This window comes from Schistocerca americana, chromosome 3 (genome assembly GCF_021461395.2).
Source record: "Schistocerca americana isolate TAMUIC-IGC-003095 chromosome 3, iqSchAmer2.1, whole genome shotgun sequence".
Classification (NCBI taxonomy): Eukaryota; Metazoa; Arthropoda; class Insecta; order Orthoptera; family Acrididae; genus Schistocerca; species Schistocerca americana.
Window position 1 is genome coordinate 130,535,711 of NC_060121.1, and position 22,942 is coordinate 130,558,652.

Genomic DNA, 22,942 nt, shown 5'->3' on the forward strand with positions numbered 1-22,942 from the left:
GATATTTTCATAACCTAACAAATCTCTTTTTATCAGTGCTGTGTAACTACCTTCTGCAGTTCTACTTTTATATAAAGGCGTTACCAGCTTTCGTCTTCTCCTGGAATGCTACAATAAAATGTCATCGCCTTCCTCTTGCAACAACAGCGCAATAACAGCGGTGGTGTTAAGAGACATCTCGCCTCGCTCAGTTGTTCCCGGCAACTGCATAGCTTGTCTGCCGCTGCGTTCCGCAACGCACCGACTGCAGGCGGCAGCGTTGCCATCTGTCTTCTGCAGCTGCGGTCGGTCGCTGTCGCCGTGTTCGGAATCGCACCTTTAAGAGCTATTTGCATTTGTTCAGTGGACGAGATATGTTTCACAGCAACAAAGTTGACCAAGTACTTACACAGTAGTTCTTAATGTATGCAATTTAGACCCCATATTTACTGGACATCTTTCCTTGTTTTGGTCCATACTGCACATAGGTATTTGCATGCCATTGTGTCCGAAGTATCAGAATGTTTTCCGCTTTTAACTTCAGTCTCGATCATTTCCCGACCGTTTTTCTTACCTCAGATTGCTACGTTTAATCTTCTCCAACTTCCATGGATGTTGGAGAAGATTAAATGCAGCAATCTGAGGTAAGAAATAATGGTCGGGTAATGACCGAGACTGAAGTTAAAAGGTTGTAACATTTTCACGAAATCACCCTTTTCACGATTTTGGGTAGTGTAGACTCTTAAAGGTTAATAATACGCACTGTAAAGTCACGTTAATGTTACCATCTGTCTAAAACCTGAAGAACCATGGTATGCATGTGCGTGTGAAATCTTATGGGACTTAACTGCTAAGGTCATCAGTCCCTAAGCTTACACACTACTTAACCTAAATTATCCTAAGGACAAACACAGACACCCATGCCTGCGGGAGGACTCGAACCTCTGCTCGGACCTGCCGCACAGTCCATGACTGCAGCACCTGAGACCGCTCAGCTAATCCCATGTGAACCATGGTATGCAGTGCAGGCCGCTGCAAGATGTGCAGGAAGAGAGTCAGTGGATTCTGCAAGGTACTGGCAGGGTCGTGACGCTATGTCGACTACAATACCGTGACCAGCTGCGCTAGGTATCTCGATTGAGGATTCACAGCTCAAACAGTCCGATCGACGTGTCTCATAGATTCTCGACTGGGCTTAAATACAGGGAGTATTGTGGAACGTGGAGTATGGTAAACTCATCCTGGTTGCCCTTTGAACTGTGTGACAAGTTGCATTGTCCTGCTGGCAGATGCCATCGTGGTGAGGAAAAGCAAACTGCATGTAGGGCGGCGGGGGAGGGGGGGGGGGACATGGTTCCCAAGGATAGATGGATACATGTGTTGATCCAGTGGGCCTTCTAAAATGACCGGATCGCCCAGGGAATGCCACAAAAACGTCCCCCACACCATAAAGCTCCTCTGTCTGGCCCGTAACATTCCGACAATTGCTGCAAGGGATTTACTTTGAGACGTTTCACGCCGATGAGGCAGAAAACATGTTTCATCAGAAAGGTCACCTGCTGAAAGTGAGTGGATATCCAGCCACGGGACTGGTGTGCAAATTCCAGTCTTCGCTGCCGATGAACGGCAGTCAGCATAGATGTATGAACCAGGCGCCAGCTGTGGGGGCGCACAGGCAGCAACATTCGCCGAGCAGACCCTGTTGGCATGCCCTGGATTCGTCTGGATGGACAGCTGCTCTTCGGCTGCACGTCTATTCACCGGTACACATCTCTGCAGCCATTGTCCATCTCTGACATCTACGGCCCGCTGTGCACCACAGTTGCCTCTGACCTGGTGTTAGCGTAATTTTGCCATGCATGGTAGTTCAATCACAGTGGCACGTAGATAGCTTATAGACTTAGCCCTTTCGGAAATCCTTGCACGTTTGGCCCGAAAACCCATTTTTGAAGTCAGTTAAATTGCTCCGTTTCCGCATTGCGATTACGACTGCACTGTTTTTTAGCATCCCTCTGACACACTTTGTATACCCTCCACTGATAATGCTGCCACGTGCCGCCTCTGAGTGTTTATTGCACGTTGTCATCGAATATACACTGACACACTTCATATGCAGTTATTAACTGAAAATGTGCTGATAGTCCAAGTGGGACATTTCTTTGTTTCTGAAATATTGTGGGATTGTGAACCCCTAAATGGAAAAATGTATTCGCTGCACCGTTACACTGTGCTCATCGTTGTCACATACTTTCTACCAAATCTACACCTGCAAAACATTATCTTTAGTTTGGCTTAGGTCTCCTTCATCAGTGCAATTTCCACCGCCTCCCCATCCCAGATGATGAACTTCGCTGTCACATATACCCTTCCTTACAACTATAACCTGGTCTTGTTCCCCCCCTCCCCAGGGTCCCCTTCTTCCTCTCCCCTCCTTCTCCCCTAGCGGACTTTCCTCCTTTCCCCCCTCCCCCCTGAGACCCCATCTTTGTTTCTGTCCCTCCCACGTCCCTCCCTCCCTGGTCCTCTTCGGCGCGACCCCCACCCATCTCACCCCCTCTCTTCCCCTCCCTCCCTTCTTCCTTCTCCCTGATCACCTTGAGCCTGGCAGATCCTCTGTATTGATCATCATCAGTGTGCCACATCAGTGTTGTGTTTAGTGCTGTTTCTCCTGTGCGTCGAGAGGTGTGACTTTAATTGCGTGCTGGTCTTGTACTTAGTGTTATTATCAGCGATTGTTATGTGCTACGCCTTCTGTCGATACTTTTATGCTCCGGTCATACTGCGCCCTGTGTTCCTTTAATTATCCCAATGTGTGCTTTCTTGCATGCGCTACTTTTTATGGTTTTTATCTCCATTTTACAGTCGCCTCTTTTTATCTATTGTCTTCCATAATGTTCCCCCTTTCTTATATCTATCTACACCATGTTATTTTTAAATGTCTTCTATTGTATGTTTTATGTCTTTCGGATGAAGAGCAGTGCATATGCTGCTGCCAGCCCACCCTGATGGTGAATTGAAATACAATAAAGAAAAAAGAAAAGAAAAGCTTGGCTTAGGGTAAATTGTTTTGTAATATACGGATTAGCGGTACTGGATGACAACATCAGATGTCATTTTATATCCTCAGTTTGTTCATCAAGACATATTTGTACAGCCCCTTTGAAGTTTTCTGTGTTGTTGTTCATTGCACCCTGTTAGCCCTGTAGCCCCGTGTTCCATACAAAAGGGTTCCCGGTAAGCTGCGTCCTGTTATTCCAGGAGTCTGTCGAAAGCTACATAAGATTCACACGTGCAGTTACTGATGTGCTTTGCTCTGAAACGGTTGTCTGGATTTAAGACTGGCTGACAGCTGAGATACGCCACAGAGTTGCCGAGGAGTTTAGGCACTTGAGTGGGAGCGTTAAGGGTATTCTTGTTACAAACAAAAGTGCCTGATGTTAAGCTCCAACCTTTTTGGTGACTAAGAAAATGCAGAGAAATATCTCTGGCGTTTCCCTGTGAAACCTCAGTACGCTAGTCGCTAGAGAAATGGCCACGAATAGTAGAGGTTATCGTGATGAGAAATGGCATGAGAAAGCATCCTGCACTCCCATGCTCCATGCTAACCGCCGTACATGAACTTTCTGAAGGGAGATCGATAAGGTTGGCACCCTGTTGACAAGACTGACAGAGGGGAGCTACCTTGCGTCACATCACAAATTGAGCCTGCCAGTGACATTAAAAAGGGCATTCGGCACCTTGAAGTTCAAGAGTGGACGAATAAGAACAAATGTGTGGATAGAGGCACTCGACAGATCGTTCTCATTTCGTTCTGAATTCATGTAAGCTTTCATTCTGTACATTCTGGAATCACTTGGAGCTGATCGCAGTTCTTTCGGTCATTATTATGATTCTGGTTGCCCCTAGTTATCTAGGAGATTTTCCAAGACGGTTCTGAGTTCTTTCTAGGATCATTTTACTTCATTCCAGATTGATTCTGTGTTCATTCAGAGCTCAACAACACATGCTGTGATCATTCTGAGACTCACACTGGAGATACTTGTAGATGATTTTCATGTGAGCACATCATTTACTCACTTGCTGTTTCACACACAGCGTTCTCACTATGTGTCTTGCAGGCCTATCGGCGTTTTTCCTGCTTGCCTTTTATCTACTTCAAAATATTACTTGGACGTCTCTCTTTCAGTCTAATTACGCGGACGATAGATGCCCCACGTGTGTTGGTTCAAATTGGCTCTGAGCAGTGGGACTTAACTTCTAAGGTCATCAGTTCCCTAGAACTTAGAACTACTTAAACCTAACTAATCTAAAGACATCACACACATCCATGCCTGAGGCAGGATTCGAATATGCGACTGTCGTGGGAGCGCGGTTCCAGACTGTAGCACCTAGAACCGCATGGCCACTCCGGCCAGGACGCATGTTGGGAACCGGCGAATCACTGTTCTTACCAGCACAATAGAGCTTCATTGTCTGCTTGCTAGATTCTTTGCCCGAAGAGCGATGGGAAGAAAGGAACAAGGAATGGCTTAAACTGCTCTGAGCGTCGCCTTTATAGTCACGGACACACGAAGATGAGCACATGAAAGCCACCATAGCCTTCATGCACTGTTGGCTCCATCGATCAGTGAGATGAAATAGTTAATCCGGCCCATTCCACATGCTAAATTCATTTATAACAGTGTACTTTAGGGTTACATTCACAGCTGGATGGTGGGTAGAATTACAGAAGCCCCCATGTGATCTGTTACTTTGAGAGCTTGCAGGGCACTCTCACTTCTGGTTCGGTGTAGGGAATACGATCTACTGCGATTTGACTTCATACATTATGATGAAATGGTGGGCAGCAGGGAAAGAAATACAGTAAGCTTTACCTGTGTTCAAAGGAATAGGGTGCCGCCTTGAATGACTGCAGTAAAATCACGGCGTTGGTGGCCTGACAAAGCGCGTTTTTTCTGGAGAATGGTGAGGAACCATTCCCAGACGGCTGCGCGCCACGGTCGCATGGTGCAGAAATGCATTAAGATGGCTCCGGCTGACAGCCAGACGTCCAGGTATACGGCCTAGCACCGAAAAGTCGCCGACAGCACATTGTAGGCCGAGAATAAAGCAGAGGACGGCCCTTGTTAAGGAGCAAGCCGCCAAAAGCAATGTAAACGTTCTAAGAATTTCTGTGGGACAGGGAAACTGGCATCCGGACGTCCGGATTCTGTTTCAAAACCTGTTTTGTCAATGCACAGAGCTGTTTGCGAGTTTATGGCCGTTCTTTTGCAAACCTTGAAATGGACGCTACAGGGGAAATAACAAGCTGTTTATGGAGGGCTGTGCTTTCACCGTGTATTGTGTTAGCAAAAGACATGGCGAACGCTTGGGAAAGAGGCCGTGAAGCTGAATTTTTTCCGTTTTCTGCCAGTTTACTTCAAAGTCTCTGATCGGCCAAATTGCAGTGCAAAGACCATCCTCCTAGCCTAGAATGGCGGGCTGCAGCTCGTCATTGTATAATAGATTTTACTGTAAATGATGAAAGTATGTGAATGCAGCTTGCCGCTAACTTGGTGTACTGTCTCTCACACATAAACCTGTACAGTAAAGTAAGGGCCTCCTGTTTTATCTTTAGGCTGATCCGTGATAAGACAGGCAAACAATTATACTAATGGAGGATTATGCGTATTTTCTCTAATTTCATTCGCTCTCTCTCTCTCTCTCTCTGTCCTTTATCTATATACAGTTTTAAATATAATATTTCATTACGAGAACTCAGCCCAATAGAATCTCTGGTGGAGCCCTCCGTCTTAATATTCAGCGGCTGGCTTGCTGTAAAAGATCTTTATATCTATTATTATTGTTAAGCGCTGCATTCAGTTGGGAAAATCGATCGTTTGAACAATTCGTTCATTTTACGACAGATTTAGAATTTCAGATGTGTTCGAAGCCTTTTTGGACGATTTTTTAAAATCTCGGTGATTGCAGGCTCTCTTCGTCACAACTGAAACTTCCCCACTAATTACAGGGCCAAGACAATCATCAGTGATTCAGACAGAGAACTCATTCGTCATTCACTCTAGAATAAAAGGGTCACAAACCTTATTTTTGAGGAAAATTGTATATTCAATCCATCTCCATTACATGTTCTGTTTTGTGTTGATTCCAAGTCTTACTTAATTTGCATTTACAGTTTTTCTCTCTCTTCAAATAACCCGCTAGTGGCACAAACGTTAATAGCTCGCTTTAGCGAGAAGAAGAGCACATATGTCTCTTTTAGCAACCCGACAATCTTCCAACAGATACTTCCGAAGCTGTCCTAGTTATCCGTCTATAATAACCATGGAGAATACATAACTGTCTCTCATATGTCTCTCTGTTATTCCAAAGAATAAACGTACTGGAAAATACCTTGGCGTCGACGAGCTGTCGGCGCATATATTACTAGAAAATCCGATCAGATGCTTTTCAAAAGCGAATAAATGTGGATGATTTGATTGACCATTATTAATTATTGCGTGGTAGAGGGTAATTTTCCGTGGGGAGATTACAATTGGCTTGTACGAAAGTGGGGGAAGTGAAAAAAGAGAAAGGTGCTTTTGGAACCGAGCTGAGGAGGAAACACAGAGAAAGGAAGAAGAGGCACCCTTGTACAAGTCTCTTGTACTGGCACTTCGCTAGTAAAGAACTGCAGATCTCTACCTATACGGTGAACTTGTGTCCTTTCCTAGCGTGCGACTTAGAGCCTGTGCCAGTCACCCCCTTAACCGTCAGAGGTCCTGCTTATGTCATCATGGTCACAACGAGTGACGCACGTACCTATTTGTCTTGAGTCGGCCGTCTAAAACATTTGACGTATTCTGACATGCACAGTCGTGGCACGGAGTCAAATAGGTTTGGCAGACCAGCAAACGGGTCCATTTGCATACTGGAATCCATCGGGGTTTCAGAGGCTCATAGAGAAGCACCTGCATTCTGAATTAACTGAACCCGAGTACTTGCATTTTTGGGGAACGTGCATTTAAACAATAAATTGCTGCCATCCATGACTTCAGTCGCTCAACGCATTGTGGTGTGCCGCCTTGACCAGCAACACGGTAAAGTATTCGCTGCTGCGACGTAGGGTTATAATATATACTTCTCAGTACCCTGTTCTTTCGGACCATATTTATTCCTTTATATTTGTGTGGTAGAATATAGATGCTCGGTGGAGGCGTAGTTTGATGCCATAACCTGGATTCACGTGTATGAAGTCAGATAGAGCGAGTAGTGTTCTGGTTAGTCTCGTGTGTGGATCCCCAGCAGATCACCTTGTTCACCATAGATCCCACGTTAGCAAGGCATTTGTTAAATAAAATTTTTTGTGTGTGGTTTGTTTAATAATTTTGTTTTCTTTCATTTTTGAGATTAATAAATCGATTGTGAATTAGACTACAGCTTCTTCCTGAGTTCTGATTAACAGTTCTATTGAATTTTTATGGCAGTCTAGATCCGAAACATAAGGAGTAGCTTTTTCAATTGGTGTCCACTGCGTGGGTCTTTTACTTCATTAACGATAATCTTCTTTCAACTTCGCTAATCGAATCTGCATATCGTTTTTGGCTGCAGTTAAGCAATGTAGCTAAACAACAAAAAGTGAGTGACTTGCCAGTTGAAAATGTGTAATGAAATCTGAATTCGCTCACTAGAGCAGCAACTAATCCATCAGTTCCCTGCTAGTCAGGTAGTCATGCATTTTTAAGTAAATTAACACGTTTTGTTACGTCGCTGTTTTAGGAGGAGATTGGTATTTAACATCCCACCGATAACGAGGTCACTAGAGACAAAGTAAAAGCTCAGATTAGGGAAGGATGGGGAAGGATAGCGGCCGTGCCCTTTCGAAGGAACCGTCCCAGCATTTGTCTTAAGCGATTTAGAGAAATCGCGGAAAACCTTAATCAGGATGGCCCGACGCAGGTATGAACCGTCATTCTCTCGAATGCGGGTCCAGTGCTAACCACTACGCTAATCAGTTCGGTAGGTCACTTTCTTTTCTGCCTCTTTGACTGCTCGCCAACAGCCTTGCTGCAGTGGTAACACCGGTTCCCGTCAGATCACTGAAGTTAAGCGCTGTCGGGCTCGGGTAGCACTTGGATGGGTGACCATCCGGTCTGCCGAGAGCTGTTGGCAAGCGGGGTGCGCTCAGCCCTTGAGAGGCAAACTGACGAGCTACTTGATTGAGAGATAGCGGCTCCGGTCTCGTAAGCTGACATACGGCCGGGAGTGCGATGTACTGACCGTATGTCGCTCCATATCCACATCGAGTGACGCCCTCGGGCGCAGGATGACACGGCGGCCGGTCGGTACCGTTGGCCTTCAAGCCCTGTACGGGTGCAGTTTTGTTTCGTCAGTCTGCTTGGCTCAAATGTTGTAATTGATTTTAAATCAACTTCCTGCTGGACTTGTAACTTTCAACATGTCAGAACTGGATGACAATGCTATATTAACTCGCTTTCTTGTCTGGTGTGAAGCGGAGGGTGCTTTCTATGACACTGGCTTTCCCCTATTCCAGTTCGAGTCATGAATAGTTCGTGGGAAGAACGACTGCTGGGAAGCATCCGCGTGAGCTCCAATCTCTAATGTTTACCTTCACGGTCCGTTCGCGAGATAAAAGTAGCAGGAAAAAATTTGATTGACACTGATGAAAACAAACTAAAGTAAACCTAAAATTTACCAAATGTCTGCGTCATAATCTCATCAATTGTCTGAAACAGATTGAAAAATATCACACACGCAAGACTAAAAGCAGAAAATAATTACTAAAATAAAAATAAATTTTTAATATACAATGTTTTTGCATCGGAATAAGAAGTATAAAATGATTTCTCCTAACCCTTTACTGATTCCTAACTCGTACACAAAGCCCTTGAAATGTATGATTGTGAATTTTTAATAACTATGGAATATTTGTAAGATTTAAAATGAAAATTATGGGACGTATGCAACACATAATTGATGTATGAACAGTTCGCCTCCTTACTGTAATCTACTGCATGTTCCCCAAGTTTATAGTACTCAATCTTACAACTATTTTTACAGCTCTTTAAAATTCAGAATCCCAAATTTTTGAGGACTATCGGTATAGGGTCAATAATCTATACGGAATAGGAGAAACTGTTTTAGAGGCTACTTTTATAATCTGAATTAAAAATGTATTAAATTAAAAACTGAATATTATTTCATTATTTTCTTTTTCATTTCAGCTGTACTATACGAAATATCATAAATAGGAGCGGAGAAAATACCAGTTAGATCTAATATGTCTCGAAACATCAGCACAGTATCTAGCAAGTGTATTCAAATGATAGTGGAGTTTTCGGCTAGCAATATTTCTTCCGACAGTAATGATTCGACTCACATTACTGAGAAAACTGAGAACGTAAGCCTTAAATGGACAGACGTATTCGTTTCTCGGAGCGACGCAATATTCTGAGAAGCAGCATAAAAAAAGCTGAGCGCTCAACAAATCCGATGAAATCCCCGGCGGGACTACGTCTGTCATCAAATTGCCTTCACATCGCCTCCAGCGGGCGTGCAGTGTGGAGCAGTGGCAGAGCCGCATGCCTGGCGCGCTGCAGGTCTTCAGCTCAAATCAGACCGCCGGCGAATATTTGTTATTTTGTGTCTGTCGTTTCTGGAAGGTTCTCGAAATCTCATATCTTCATAGTGCTTCCATATTCCGAAATATTTAACGACAATATAAACAGAAGCAAACTCCATCCAGGAGGCATTTCTGCTTAGTCTGTACGTTGGTATCCGCAATAACATGCTTTCAGTGCCTTGTCATGTACTTCAATACGATCCCACTTTCCTACGCGCGCTTGATTGTGGCTGCGACGTGACGTTGTCTCGTGGAGACGCAGGCAACTTTAAAACACTGACCCTACCTTGGCTCTAACTAGACATCGTGAAACCCGTCGCTAAGCTTCGTAACGCATTTTTTCTATACTGCATTGATAGTTTTTAAAATACATTTTTATCTATTACATAACTGTACGTGATGTAACGTACGTTACTGGAAAAAAAGCGCAGGTGACGCCTGCATATAAGAAGGGTAGAAGGACGGATCCTCAAAATTACAGACCAATATCCTTAACATCGGTTGGTTGCAGGATTCTCGAACACATTCTCAGTTCGAATATAATGAATTTCCTGGAGACAGAGGAGTTGCTGTCCATGCATCAGCACGGCTTTAGAAAGCATCGCTCCTGCGAAACGCAACTCGCCCTTTTTTCACATGATATCTTGCGAACCATGGATGAAGGGTATCAGACATATTCCTTGACTTCCGGAAAGCGTTTGACTCGGTGCCCCTCTGCAGACTCCTAACTAAGGAACGAGCATATGGGATTGGTTCCCAAGTATGTGAGTGGCTCGAAGACTTCTTAAGTAATAGAACCCAGTACGTTGTCCTCGATGGTGAGTGTTCATCGGAGGTGAGGGTATCATCTGGGGTGCCCCAGGGAAGTGTGGTAGGTCCGTTGTTGTTTTCTATTTACATAAATGATCTTTTGGATAGGGTGGATAGCAATGTCCGGTTGTTTGCTGATGATGCTGTGGTGTACGGGAAGGTGTCGTCGTTGAGTGACTGTAGGAGGATACAAGAAGACTTGGACAGGATTTGTGATTGGTGTAAAGAATGTCCGCTAACTCTAAATATAGATAAATGTAAATTAATGCAGATGAATAGGAAAAAGAATCCTGTAATGTGTGAATACTCCACTAGTAGTGTAGCGCTTGACACAGTCACGTCGATTAAATATTTGGGCGTAACATTGCAGAGCGATATGAAGTGGGACAAGCATGTAATGGCAGTTGTGGGAAAGGCGGATAGTCTTTTTCGGTTCATTGGTAGAACTTTGGGAAGATGTGGTTCATCTGTAAAGGAGACCGCTCATAAAACACTAATACGACCTATTCTTGAGTACTGCTCGAGCGTTTGGGATCCCTCTAAGGTCGGATTGAGGGAGGACATAGAATAAATTCAGAGGAGGGCTGCTAGATTTGATACTGGTAGGTTTGATCATCACGCTAGTGTTACGGAAATGCTTCAGGAACTCGGTTGGGAGTCTCTAGAGGAAAGGAGGCGTTCTTTTCGTGAATCGCTACTGAGGAAATTTAGAGAACCAGCATTTGAGGCTGACTGCAGTACAATTTTACTGCCGCCAACTAACATTTCTCGGAAAGAGCACAAAGATAAAATAAGAGAGATTAGGACTCGTACAGAGGCATATAGGCAGTCATTTTTTCCCTCGTTCTGTTTGGGAGTGGAACAGGGAGAGAAGATGCTAAATGTGGTACGAAGTACCCCCCGCCACGCACCGTATGGTGGATTGCGGTGTATGCATGTAGATGTAGATGTAGATGTAGATGTTACACTGGAAGGTGGTGCTTTTTTTTTGAGTCATCAGTCTTGTGGCTGCTTCGATGCGGCCCGCCACGAATTCCTCTCTTGTGCTAGCATCTTCATATCAGAGTAGCACTTGGAACCTACGTCCTCAGCTATTTGCTGGATGTATTCCGATCTCTGTCTTCCTCTCTTGTTTTTGCCCTCTGCAGCTCCCCCTAGTACCATGGAAGTCATTCCCTCACGTCTTAACAGTTGTCTTATCATTCTGTCCCTTCTCCTTGTCAGTGTTTTCCACACATTCCATTCCTCTCCGATTCTGCGAAGAAACTCCTCTTCCTTATTAGTCGACCTAATTTTCAACATTCGTCTGTAGCACCAATTATCAAATGCCTCGATTCTCTTCTGTTCCGGTTTTCCCATTGTCCATGTTTCTCTATCATACAATGCTGTGCTCCAAACGTACGATCTCAGAAATTTCTTCCTCAAATTAAAGCCTATTTTTGATACTAATAGACTTATCTTGGCGCGTAATGCGCTTTTCGGTGGTGCTAGTAAGATTTTTATGTCCTCTTTGCTCCGTCCATCATTGCGTAGGTAGCAGAATTCCTTAACATCATGACCATCAATCGTGATGTTAAGTTTCTCGCTGTTCTCATTTCTGCTACTTCTCACTACTTTCCTCTTTCTTCGATTTACTCTCAGTCCATATTCCGCACTCATTAGACTGTTCATTCCGTTCAGCACATCATGTAATTTTTCTTTACTTTCACTCAGGATAGCAATGTCATCAGCGTATCGAATCATTTATATCCTTTCACCTTGAATTTTAATTCCACTCCTGAACCTTTCTTTTATTTCCATCGTTGCTTCCTCGATGAACAAATTTAATATTACGGGCGAAAGGCTACATCCTTGTCTTACACCCTTATTAATATGAGCAATTCGATCTTGGTCGTCCACTCTTATTATTCTCTCTTGGCTGTTGTACGTATGTATATGACCCGTCTCTTCCTACAGCTTGCACCTACGTTTCTCAGAATTTCGAACATATTGCGTTATTTTGCATTGTCGGACGCTTTTTACAGGTCGACAAATCCTATGAAAGTGTCTTGAGTTTTCTTTAGTCTTGGGTCCATTATCAATCGCAACGTCAGACTTGCCTCTCTGCTGCCTTTATCTTGCCTAAAACCAAAGTGATCGTCACGTAATACATCCTCGCCTGTCCGGTTAGCCGAGCGGTCTAACGCATGGGGCCGAACCGCACAATAACCCTGGGTTCGGTCAGGGGCGCGGAGGGGTGAAGTGGACTGCGGTAGTCGTCGTGGGGTCGTGGACCACTGCGGCTGCAGCGGGGACGCAGCCTCTCCGTCGTTTCTAGGTCCCCGGTTAACATACAACACATCCTCAATTGTCTTCTCCATTCTTCCGTGTATTGTTCTTGTCAGCTACTTGGATGCATGAGCTGTTAAGCTGGTTCTGCGGTAATTCTCGCACTTGTCACCTCTTGCAGTCTGCGGAATTGTGTGGATGATATTATTAAGAAAATCAGATGGTATGTCGCCTCACTCATATGTTCTACACGTCAAGGTGAACAGTCATTTTGTTACCACTTACCCCAATGCCTTTACAAATTCTGATGGAATGTTACCTATCCCTTCTGCTTATTTGATCTTATGTTCTCCAAAGCACTCTTAAATTCTGGTTCCAATACTGGATCCTCTATCTCTTCTACGTCGACTCCTGTTTTTTCTTCTACCGCATTAGACAAATCTTCCCCCTCCTAGAGGTCTTCACTGTACTCTTTCATATATCCGCTCTCTCCTCTGCATTTAACAGCGGAGTTCCCATTCCACTGTTAATGTTACCTACCTTCCTTTTAATTTCACCTAAGGTTTTTCTGACTTTCCTATAAGGTGACTCAGACCTTCTGATTTTCTTTATCGATTTCGTCGCATTTTTCCTGCAGCCATTTCGCATTAGCCTCCTTCCGCTTCCTATTTATTTCATTTCTCAACGACTTGTATTTCTGTATTCCTGAATTTCCCTGAACATTGTAGTACCTCCTTCCTTCATCATCAGCTGAGGTATATCTTTTCTTACCCATGGTTTCTTCGCAGTTACCTTCTTTGTACCTATGTTTTTCTTTCCAACTTGTGTGATTGCCCTTTTTAGGGATGTCCATCCTTCTTCAACTATACTGACGACTGAGCTATTCCTTATTGCTGTGTCTATAACCTTAGAGAACTTCTGACGTATCTCGTTATTCCTTATTACTTCTGTATCCCATTTCTTTGCTTGTCGATCCTTCCAAACTAATCTCTTAAACTTCAGCCTACTTGTCGTAACTGCTAATTGTGATCTGAGTCTATATCTGCTCCTGGGTACGCGTAACAGCTCAGTGTCTGATTTCGGAATCTCTGTATGACCATGACGTAATATAACTGAAATCTTCCCATATCAACTGATCTTTTCCTAGTATATCTCCCCCTCTTGTGATTCTTGAACTGAGTATTCGCTGTTACTAGCTGTAATTGATTAAAGGATTCAATTAGTCTTTATCCTTTCTCATTCCTTGTCCCAAGCCCATATTCTCCTGTAACCGTTTCTTCTACTTCTTCCCCTACAACAGTCCCCCATGACTTTTAGATCTTCATCTCCTGTTACGTACTGTATTATACTTTCCCTATCTGTTAATCTTCAGTTTGAGACGTCGGCATGTATAGCTGAATTATCGTTGTCGGTGTTGGTTTCCTATCGCTTCTGATAAGAACTGTGCTATCACTGAACTGTTCACAGTAGCTCGCTCTTTGCTCTACCTCCCTATCCAGTTATACCATTTCATGCTGCTGTTGATATTACCCCATACTCTTATGACTAGAAATCCTGGTCTTCTTACCATTTCACTTCACTCACACCTAATATATCTAGACTGAGTCTCTGCATTTCCCTTTTCAGCTTTTCTACCTTCCTTACCACGTTCAAGCTTCTGACAATCCACACACCGAATCGTAGAACGTTACCGTTTCGTTGGTTATTCAATCTTTTTCTCAAGGTCATCTCGCCTTTGGCATATGCTACAGATTAAAACAGTGCTCACTAGCTTAATTTATACATAATGAGGACATGACACCTCTAGCGTGTTTATGGATCCTCTTGGGAGCCCTTCTATCTCTTTTTATATTTAAAGACGGTATTGGCCTGTAACTTTTGTATAATGAATCAGTGTGGAAGACACACCGTAACCTAAACGACGACTCAGATGCCACACGTAATACATTGGGCCATAACCTAGACATTGAGCTACTCAGCATACATCATCTGATTAATAGAGATGCATTATTGTACAAGATTCTACACTCGCATTTATTAAAGTGACACAACACAAAATTCGTATCTTAGTTTCCATATATAAAGAATTTATTCCTGTAAAGCTAATAGTTCACCACTTTATGTATCCGGTAAGAATATTTGTAACATTGGTATAAGGTACAGTAATAATATATTTGTAATTACTTTTGGCGTATGTATTTCTTAAACTAGGTATATAAAACTTTTACTTTTATGGATTTGTATGTATATAAAATATAAAGAATATAAAAATAAAAAATTCTTTACACTGTACTTTGAAAACATAATCCTATGTTGCAAAAGACTGCTGCCCTCTAATGGAGCATTAAAAGACTATGTATTCTGTTGATTGCCTCGTAACAGATTCATGTCAGATGTCAACAAGGAGGCAACATGAAGACATTTTATACCCGTCGTATGTAGTATAGTTGTAACTATTGTGCACTGTTCGCAAAGGTATTATCTTGTAGTATGACGACAGACGATACTATGGAATGTCGTCTCCATAAAGTATGTTTACTTCGAATTTGTATGCATTTTATGTTGGTTTGACGTTAAAATTTTCCGTAATTGTACCTTTATGTAAGTTATGTTTGGCAACGGCCTTGCCGCAGTGGCTACACCGGTTCCCGTGAGATCACCGAAGTTAAGCGATGTCGGGTATAGTTGTCACATGGATGGGTGACCATCCAGGCCACCATGCACTGTTGCCATTTTTCGGGGTGCACTCACCCTAGTGATGCCAATTGAGGAGCTACTCGACCGAATAGTAGCGGCTTCGGTCAAGAATACCATCATAACGACCGGAAGAGCGGTGAGCTGACCCCACGCCCCTCCTATCCGCATCCTCCTCTGAGGATGACACGGCGGTCGGATGGTCCCGGTAGGCCACTCGTGGCCTGAAGGCGGAGTGCTTTTTTATAGACATTATGTTTGTTTCTAATTAATGTTAACAGGCAACCAAATGGAAGGGCTCTGTAAATTTTTTTTTCCGTAGAAGTGGTCTGAAGATGGCGACTTAATTTCGCTGAAACTAGTAATCATTGTGTATTTGTGTGCTATCAAGGTGAATAAACTTTTGTAAGAAGAAGAAAAAAGCGTTTAGATACTGATGTCGCTTCCAATACATCATATTGATGTCTTCGCCACCAAATTCAACTTATCTGAATCCGACGGAACACAAATCGGACGCTATCATGCATCAGCATCGCGCCAACAAAACTATTGTCTCTGAATTACAGGAATCGTTGGGCGATGTCAGCCTGTGCCAAATCGTCCATTAACATTTTTACTCCTATTTAAATAACGATCTGCATACGTCTTGCCTATCTACTTTATTCTCTCTTTCGATTCTGACGATATTTGCTTTCCTTCGTCAACTTTTTCCCTCGCTTACGTAAAAAAGTGGTCATGGGCAGCAATGCACCTTTATTTCAACTTTGTTCTGATACTGGGTAAATCTGTTATTATTTGAGTTTACAAGATCTTCTGTATCTGGCGGCTTTCGGCCGGTGGAAACCTCGAACTTCTGGGGGAGAAACAGCCTTTCCCATGTGGCAGGCACGCTAACATTGATTCAGAAATAAGAGTTCGTTGTTCCAGTGGGAGTAAACGTGGCCACGGGCTAGCTACCTTAATCCTGAGACCTAGAATGACAGTACGGTTGTGCTGGATGGATGGCCTCAATTTGCTGTTCAGACGATACAGAACGGAAAGCCTCAGTAAATACTGAGAGGCAGTAAGCTCTCAGTTCCTATTCTGCCATACTGGAAACTACCGTTTCGTCCTGTTGCTGGACAGCACTCCAGAATTCTGATCCACTGTCGTAGCTGAGCCTGAGGAAAGTTTCCACTGCAGTTTTCTGTGGGATGAACGGCTTGAAAATATCAAAATTCGTAGAAACCGCAAAATACCGGCCTTGACGTGAGACATTGTTTCGCGCCTTTCCCAGGCACAAAAACACATCTGAGATTGGCGTTCTGGTATTTAAATTGTTGGTGGGAGACAGCGGAGCTCAATTGCAGTCCCCTCACGGAAGGCACAGGTTGGGCCTTTTCGGTGATTGGCCGAATGATGTGCGTCGAACGGAGACCCTTTGAAGGGAAGCAATTGGGATTTTTCTGAGGGGAGACTCAAGGACGCTTCACCGTGTGTGCTACTCTTAGGGCTGCCGATTCTTTGACAGCAAATTAGGACCTCATACTTTTTCCAAGTTAGCGTAGTTTGATTTAACAATTCACAGGAATTAGATAAATTTCTTGCGATTGCGTCTAACGAGACGACTGCACGGCGCGGTCACAGCCGCGATAGCCTGACCCACGCCAGCAAGCAGCATCGGTCGCACCGTACGGTGGCATCACGCACATTCACTGCAGACACGGTAAGCCTGCACTGCAGTGCGATCGAGGAGAGAGGGTTCCATTTCTTAACTTTAACTTCCGCTAATATTTTCCTCTATCGTACTATTAAAGCAATTATTTGCATACTTCTTTCATTTCCTGTCATGCTAAACTGGGGAAAAATTTTTAATTCAGCACCATTCATGTATCTCTTTCGGAAAGATGAATAGTTCCTTTGAGATCATATACACAGCGTTTCAAAATGCGTTCACAAAAGAAGACGAAGTAAATTTTCCAGAATTCGAATCGAGAACAGCTGCCAACACGAGTAACGTAGAAGTAAATATCCTCGGCGTAGTGAAGCAACTTAAATCACTTAATAAAAGCAAGTCTTCTGGTCCACACCGTATACCAATTAGATTCCTTTCGGAGTATGCTGATGCATTAGCTCCATACATAACAATCATATACAACCGTTCGCTCAACGAAAGATCCGTACCTAAAGACTGGAAAGCTGCACAGCTCACACCAATATTCAAGAAAGGTAGTAGGAGTAATCCACTTAATTAGAGGCCCATGTCGCTAACGTTGACATGCAGCAGGATTTTAGAACACATATTGTGTTCGAACATTATGAATTACCTCGAAGGAAACGGTCTGTTGACACACAATCAACATGGGTTTAGAAAACATCGTTCCTGTGAAACACAACTACCTCATTATTCACATGAAGTGTTGAGTGCTATTGACAAGGGATTTCAGATCGATTGCATATTTCTGGATATCCGGAAGGCTTTTGACACTGTACCACACAAGCGGCTCGTAGTGAAATTGCGTCCTTATGGAATATGGTCTCAGTTATGTGACTGGATTTGTGATTTCCTGTCAGAGAGGTCACAGGTCGGTTTAATTGACGGGAAGTCATCGAGTAAAACATAAGTGATTTCTGGCGTTCCCCAAGGTAGCGTTATAGGTCCCTTGCTGTACCTTATTTATATAAACGATTTGGGATACAATCTGAGCAGCCGTCGTCGGTTGTTTGCAGATGACGCTGTCGTTTATCGACTAATGAAGTCATCAGATGATCAAAACAAACTGCAAAACGATTTAGAAGAAGTATCGAAATGGTGCGAAAAGTGGCAGTTGACCTAAAATAACGAAAAGTGTCAGGTCATCCACATGAGTGCTAAAAAGAACGCGTTAATCTTCGGTTACACGATAAATCAGTCTAATCTAAAAGCATCAAATTCAACTAAAAACCTACGAATTAAAATTACGAAGAATTTAAATTGGAAGGAACACACAGAAAATGTGGGAGAGCTAACCAAAGAATGCGTTTCCTTGGCAGGAGACTTAAAAAATGTAACAGACCTGCTAAGGAGACTGCCTACACTAAGATTGTCCGTCCTCTTTTAGAATACTGTGTGGAATCCTTACCAGAAAGGACTGACGGAGTACATCGAAAAAGTTCAAAGAAAGGCAGCACGTTATGTATTATCGCGAAATATGGCAGAGAGTTTCACAGAAATGATACAGGATTTGAGACGGACATCATTAAAAGAAAGGCGTTTTTCGTTGCGACGGAATCTTCTCACGAAATTCTAATCACCAACTTTCTCCTCCGAATGCGAAAATATTTTGTTGACACCGACGTACATAGGAAGGAACGATCACAAAGATAAAGTAAGGGAAATGAGATGTCGTACGGAAAGATATAAGCGTTCATTCTTCCCGCGCGCTATACGAGATTGGAATAATAGAGAATTGTGTAGGTGGTTCGATGAACCCTCTGCCAGGCACTTAAATGTGATTTGCAGAGTATCCATGTAGATGTAGCTGTAGACAGGGATTAGCGACCACAAGGCAGTAGCTGCTAGGCTGAATATCGTAACTTCTACAACCATAAAATAGAAACGAAAAGTCTATCTATTTTAAAAAAGGTGATAAAAATGGTCTTAACGCCTTTGTAAGAGACAGTCTGCACTCCTTGCGATGTGATCATGTAAGCGTAGAAAAGTTGTGGAATGATTTAAAAGAGATAGTATCGACAGCAATTGAGAGATATATACCACATAAATTAATAAGTGATGGTACTGATCCCCCATGGTAGACAAAACGGGTCAGATCGCTGTTGCAGAAGCACCGAAAAAATCCCGAAGACTGGCAAAGTTTTACAGAAGTTCGAAATATGGCGCGTACTTCAATGCGAGATGCTTTCAATAATTTCCACAACGAAACTGTCTCGAAATCAGGTATAAAACCCAAAGTGATTCTGGTCATACATAAAGCACACCAGCGGCAAGACGCAATCAATACCTTCACTGCGCGATAACAACGGTGAAGTCAGTGATGACAGTGCCACAAAGCAGAGTTATTAAACACGATTATCTGAAACTCCTTCACCAAAGAAGACGAAGTAAATACTCCTGAATTCCATCAAGAGCAACTGACAAGATGAGAAACATAGAAATAGATACCCTCGGTGTAACAAAGCAGCTTAAATCACTTAATAAAAGCAAGGATTCTGGTCCAGATTGTATACCAGTCAGGTTCCTCTCAGAGTATGCTGGTACGATAGCCCCATATTTAGCAATTATATACAACCGGTCGCTCACAGAAAGATCCGTACCTTAAGACTGGAAAATTGTTCAAGTCACACCAATACCCAAAAAGGGAAGTAGGAGTAATCGGTTGAATAACAGGCCCATATCACTAACGTCGATATGCAGTAGTTGGGGTTGGGTTATTTGGGGGAAGAGACCAAACAGCGAGGTCATAGGTGTCATTGGATTAGGTAAGGATGGGGAAGGAAGTCGGCCGTGCCCTTTCAAAGAAACCATCCCGGCATTTGCCTGGAGCGATTTAGGTAAATCACGGAAAACCTACAGCAGGATGGCCGGACGCGGGATTGAACCGTCGTCCTCCCGAACACCAGTTCAGTGTGCTAGCCACTGCGCGATATGCAGTAGTGTTTTGGAACATATAATGTATCCGAACATTATTAAGTACCTCGAAGAAAACGATTTATTAACACGTAGTGAGCACGGATTCAGAAAATATCGTTCCTGCGAAACATAACTAGCTCTTTATACTTATGAGGTAATGAGTGCTATCAACAGGGGATGTCAAATTGATTCCATATTTTTAGGTTTCCAGAAGGCTTTCGACACCGTTCCTCACAAGCGAGCGTCTTCTAACCAAACTGCGTGCCTACGGAGTATCACCTCAGTTGTACGACTGGATTCGTGATTTCCTGTCAGGAAAGTCACAGTTGGTAGAAATAGACGGAAAGTCATCGAATAAAACAGAACTAATATCCAGCGTTCCCCAAGGAAGTGTTATGGGCCCTCTATTGTTCCTGATTTATATTAACGATGTAGGAGACAATATGAGTAGCGCTCTTAGATTGTTTGCAGATGATGCTGTCATTTACCGTCTTGTAAAGTTGTGAGAACTGGAAAATGATTTAGATAGGATATGTGTATGGCGCGAAAGGCGGTAATTGACCCTGAATAGGCCGGCCGGAGTGGCCGTACGGTTCTAGGCGCTTCAGTCTGGAACCGCGCGACCGCTACGGTCGCAGGTTCGAATACTGCCTCGGGCATGGATGTGTGTGATGTCCTTATGTTAGTTAGGTTTGATTAGTTCTAGGCGACTGATGACCTCAGAAGTTAAGTCGCATAGTGCTCAGAGCCATTTGAACCATTTTTTGACCCTGAATAAAGAAAAGCGTGAAGTTATTCAGGTGAGCACTAAAAGAAGTCTGCTAAATTTCGATTACGCGATGAGTCACACAAATCTGAAGGCTGTAAATTCAAATAAATACTTAGGGATTACAATTACAGATACCCTAAATTGGTAGATTACATAGATAATGTTGCGCGTAGAGCGAGGCAAAGACTGCGATTCATTGGCAGAACACTTAGGAGATGCAAGAGGTCTACTAAAGAGACTGCTTACACCACGCTTTTCCTCCCTATTCTGGAGTATTGCTGTGCGGTGTGCGATCCGCATCAGATGGGACTGACGGATCACATCGAAAAAGTACAAAGAAGGGAAGCTAGTTTTGTATTATCGCGAAGTAGGGGAGATAGTTCCATAGAAATGATACGTGGAGTGGCAATCATTAAAACAAAGGCGTTTTTCGTTGGGACGGGATCTCCTCTTGAAACTTGAACCACCAATGTAGTGACCAAAACCAACTGCGGGAACGCCTTGGGCTGCGAATCGGATCCGCCAGGCGGGGAAGCCGCCGACGATGGAGCACGCACCACCGGGTAAACACAAGGACGAGTCGTACGACAGACCAACGACAACTGACAACAACCGACCACGACCGACTATGACCGACCCAACAAGGAAGAGGTAAACAACGGAGGCTTGTGGAAAACACAACACCAAACACCAACAGTAAATCCACTCGGAACCAGAGCAAGGCAAATGTCAACAACGAGCAACGACCATAACGCAGTACCACCGAAATAGAAACGAAATCCAGAGCGAGTACCAGACTGACTGGACTAGGGTTTTCTTTTCTTTATTATTATTTTTAAACCCGTACAAACAGGCAGGCTGTCAGCAGCATGTTACGCTGCTCTTCAGCCATAGAATAGACAAAGAAACAACAGAAAGAATACACATAAGTTACATTGAAGATGTTGATGGCACAGGTGAACGATGGAGTGCGACGGTGAACACTGAACACTAAACACGACGGCACACACGAGACACTGATGGTGATGATCTCCAGCGCGCGAATGTCCACATAGTGTGTGCGAGTCCGGGGACCTGCCAAGAGGGGAAGAAGGGTGAGGAGGGGGAGAGGGGAGAACAAAGATGCCAATGGCTGAGGAGATGGGCAGAGGAGTAGAGGGACAGGAGAGGGGAAGCCCGGGGGAGGAGTGGGGGGAAATGGAGGAGGGAGGAAGGGGGAGAGAAGGGAGGGAGGGTGCCCAAAGGAACAAACACAGGAAGAGGGAGGGAGGATCAAAGTTGGTAGGAGGGGTAGATGGAGGGGAGGAGGGCATCATCAGGGAGAGGGAGCTGGCGGAAGCCACCTTGGGAGAGGGTAATGAAGGTGAAGAGATGGAGGCCGGGTGGGACATGGGAATACAGGCGCGGCAGTGGGTGGGGGTGGGAGAGGATGGGGGTGACAAGTGGGTGAGGAGGATCGAGTTTTTGGGAGGTGTACAGGATCGGTATCCATTGAAGGAAAAGGAGGAGGTGGGGGAACGGAATGAGGTCGTACAGGATCCGCGTGGGGGAGGGGAGATGGATGCGATAGGCGAGGCGGAGAGCATGGCATTCAAGGATCTGCAGGGATTTGTAAAAGGTAGGGGGGGGGCGGAGATCCAGGCAGGATGGGCATAACAGAGGATAGGGCGGATGAGGGATTTATAGGTGTGGAGTATGGTGGAGGGGTCCAGACCCCACGTACGGCCAGAAAGGAGCTTGAGGAGACGGAGTCAGGAGCATACCTTGGCTTGGATTGTCCGGAGATGGGGGGTCCAGGAGAGGCGACGCCAAGGCACTTAAGGGTGGGCGTGATGGCGATAAGACGGCCATAGATAGTTAGATAGAAATCGAGGAGGCGGAAGGAAGGGGTGGTTTTGCCTACAATGATCGCCTGGGTTTTGGAGGGATTGACCTTGAGCAACCACTGGTTGCACCAAGCGCTAAACCGGTCAAGATGGGGTTGGAGAAGGTGTTGGGGAGCGCTGCATGGTGGGGGCAAGGGCAAGGAAGGCGGTGTCATCGGCAAACTGGAGACGGTGTACGGGGGATGATGGCGGCGGCATGTCCGCCTTATATAAAAGGTACAGAAGTGGGGAGAGGACGGAGCCTTGGGGCACACCGGCGGAGGGAAAAATGGTCTGGGAATCCGTGTTATGGATGGTGACGTAGG

The 22,942-nt window shown here is 44.2% G+C and overlaps 1 pseudogene; it reads left to right on the forward strand.

Moving 5' to 3' along the window:
- The first annotated feature begins 8,012 nt into the window (after positions 1-8,012).
- LOC124607902 lies at positions 8,013-8,130 on the forward strand (annotated as a pseudogene).
- Positions 8,131-22,942: the final 14,812 nt, after the last annotated feature.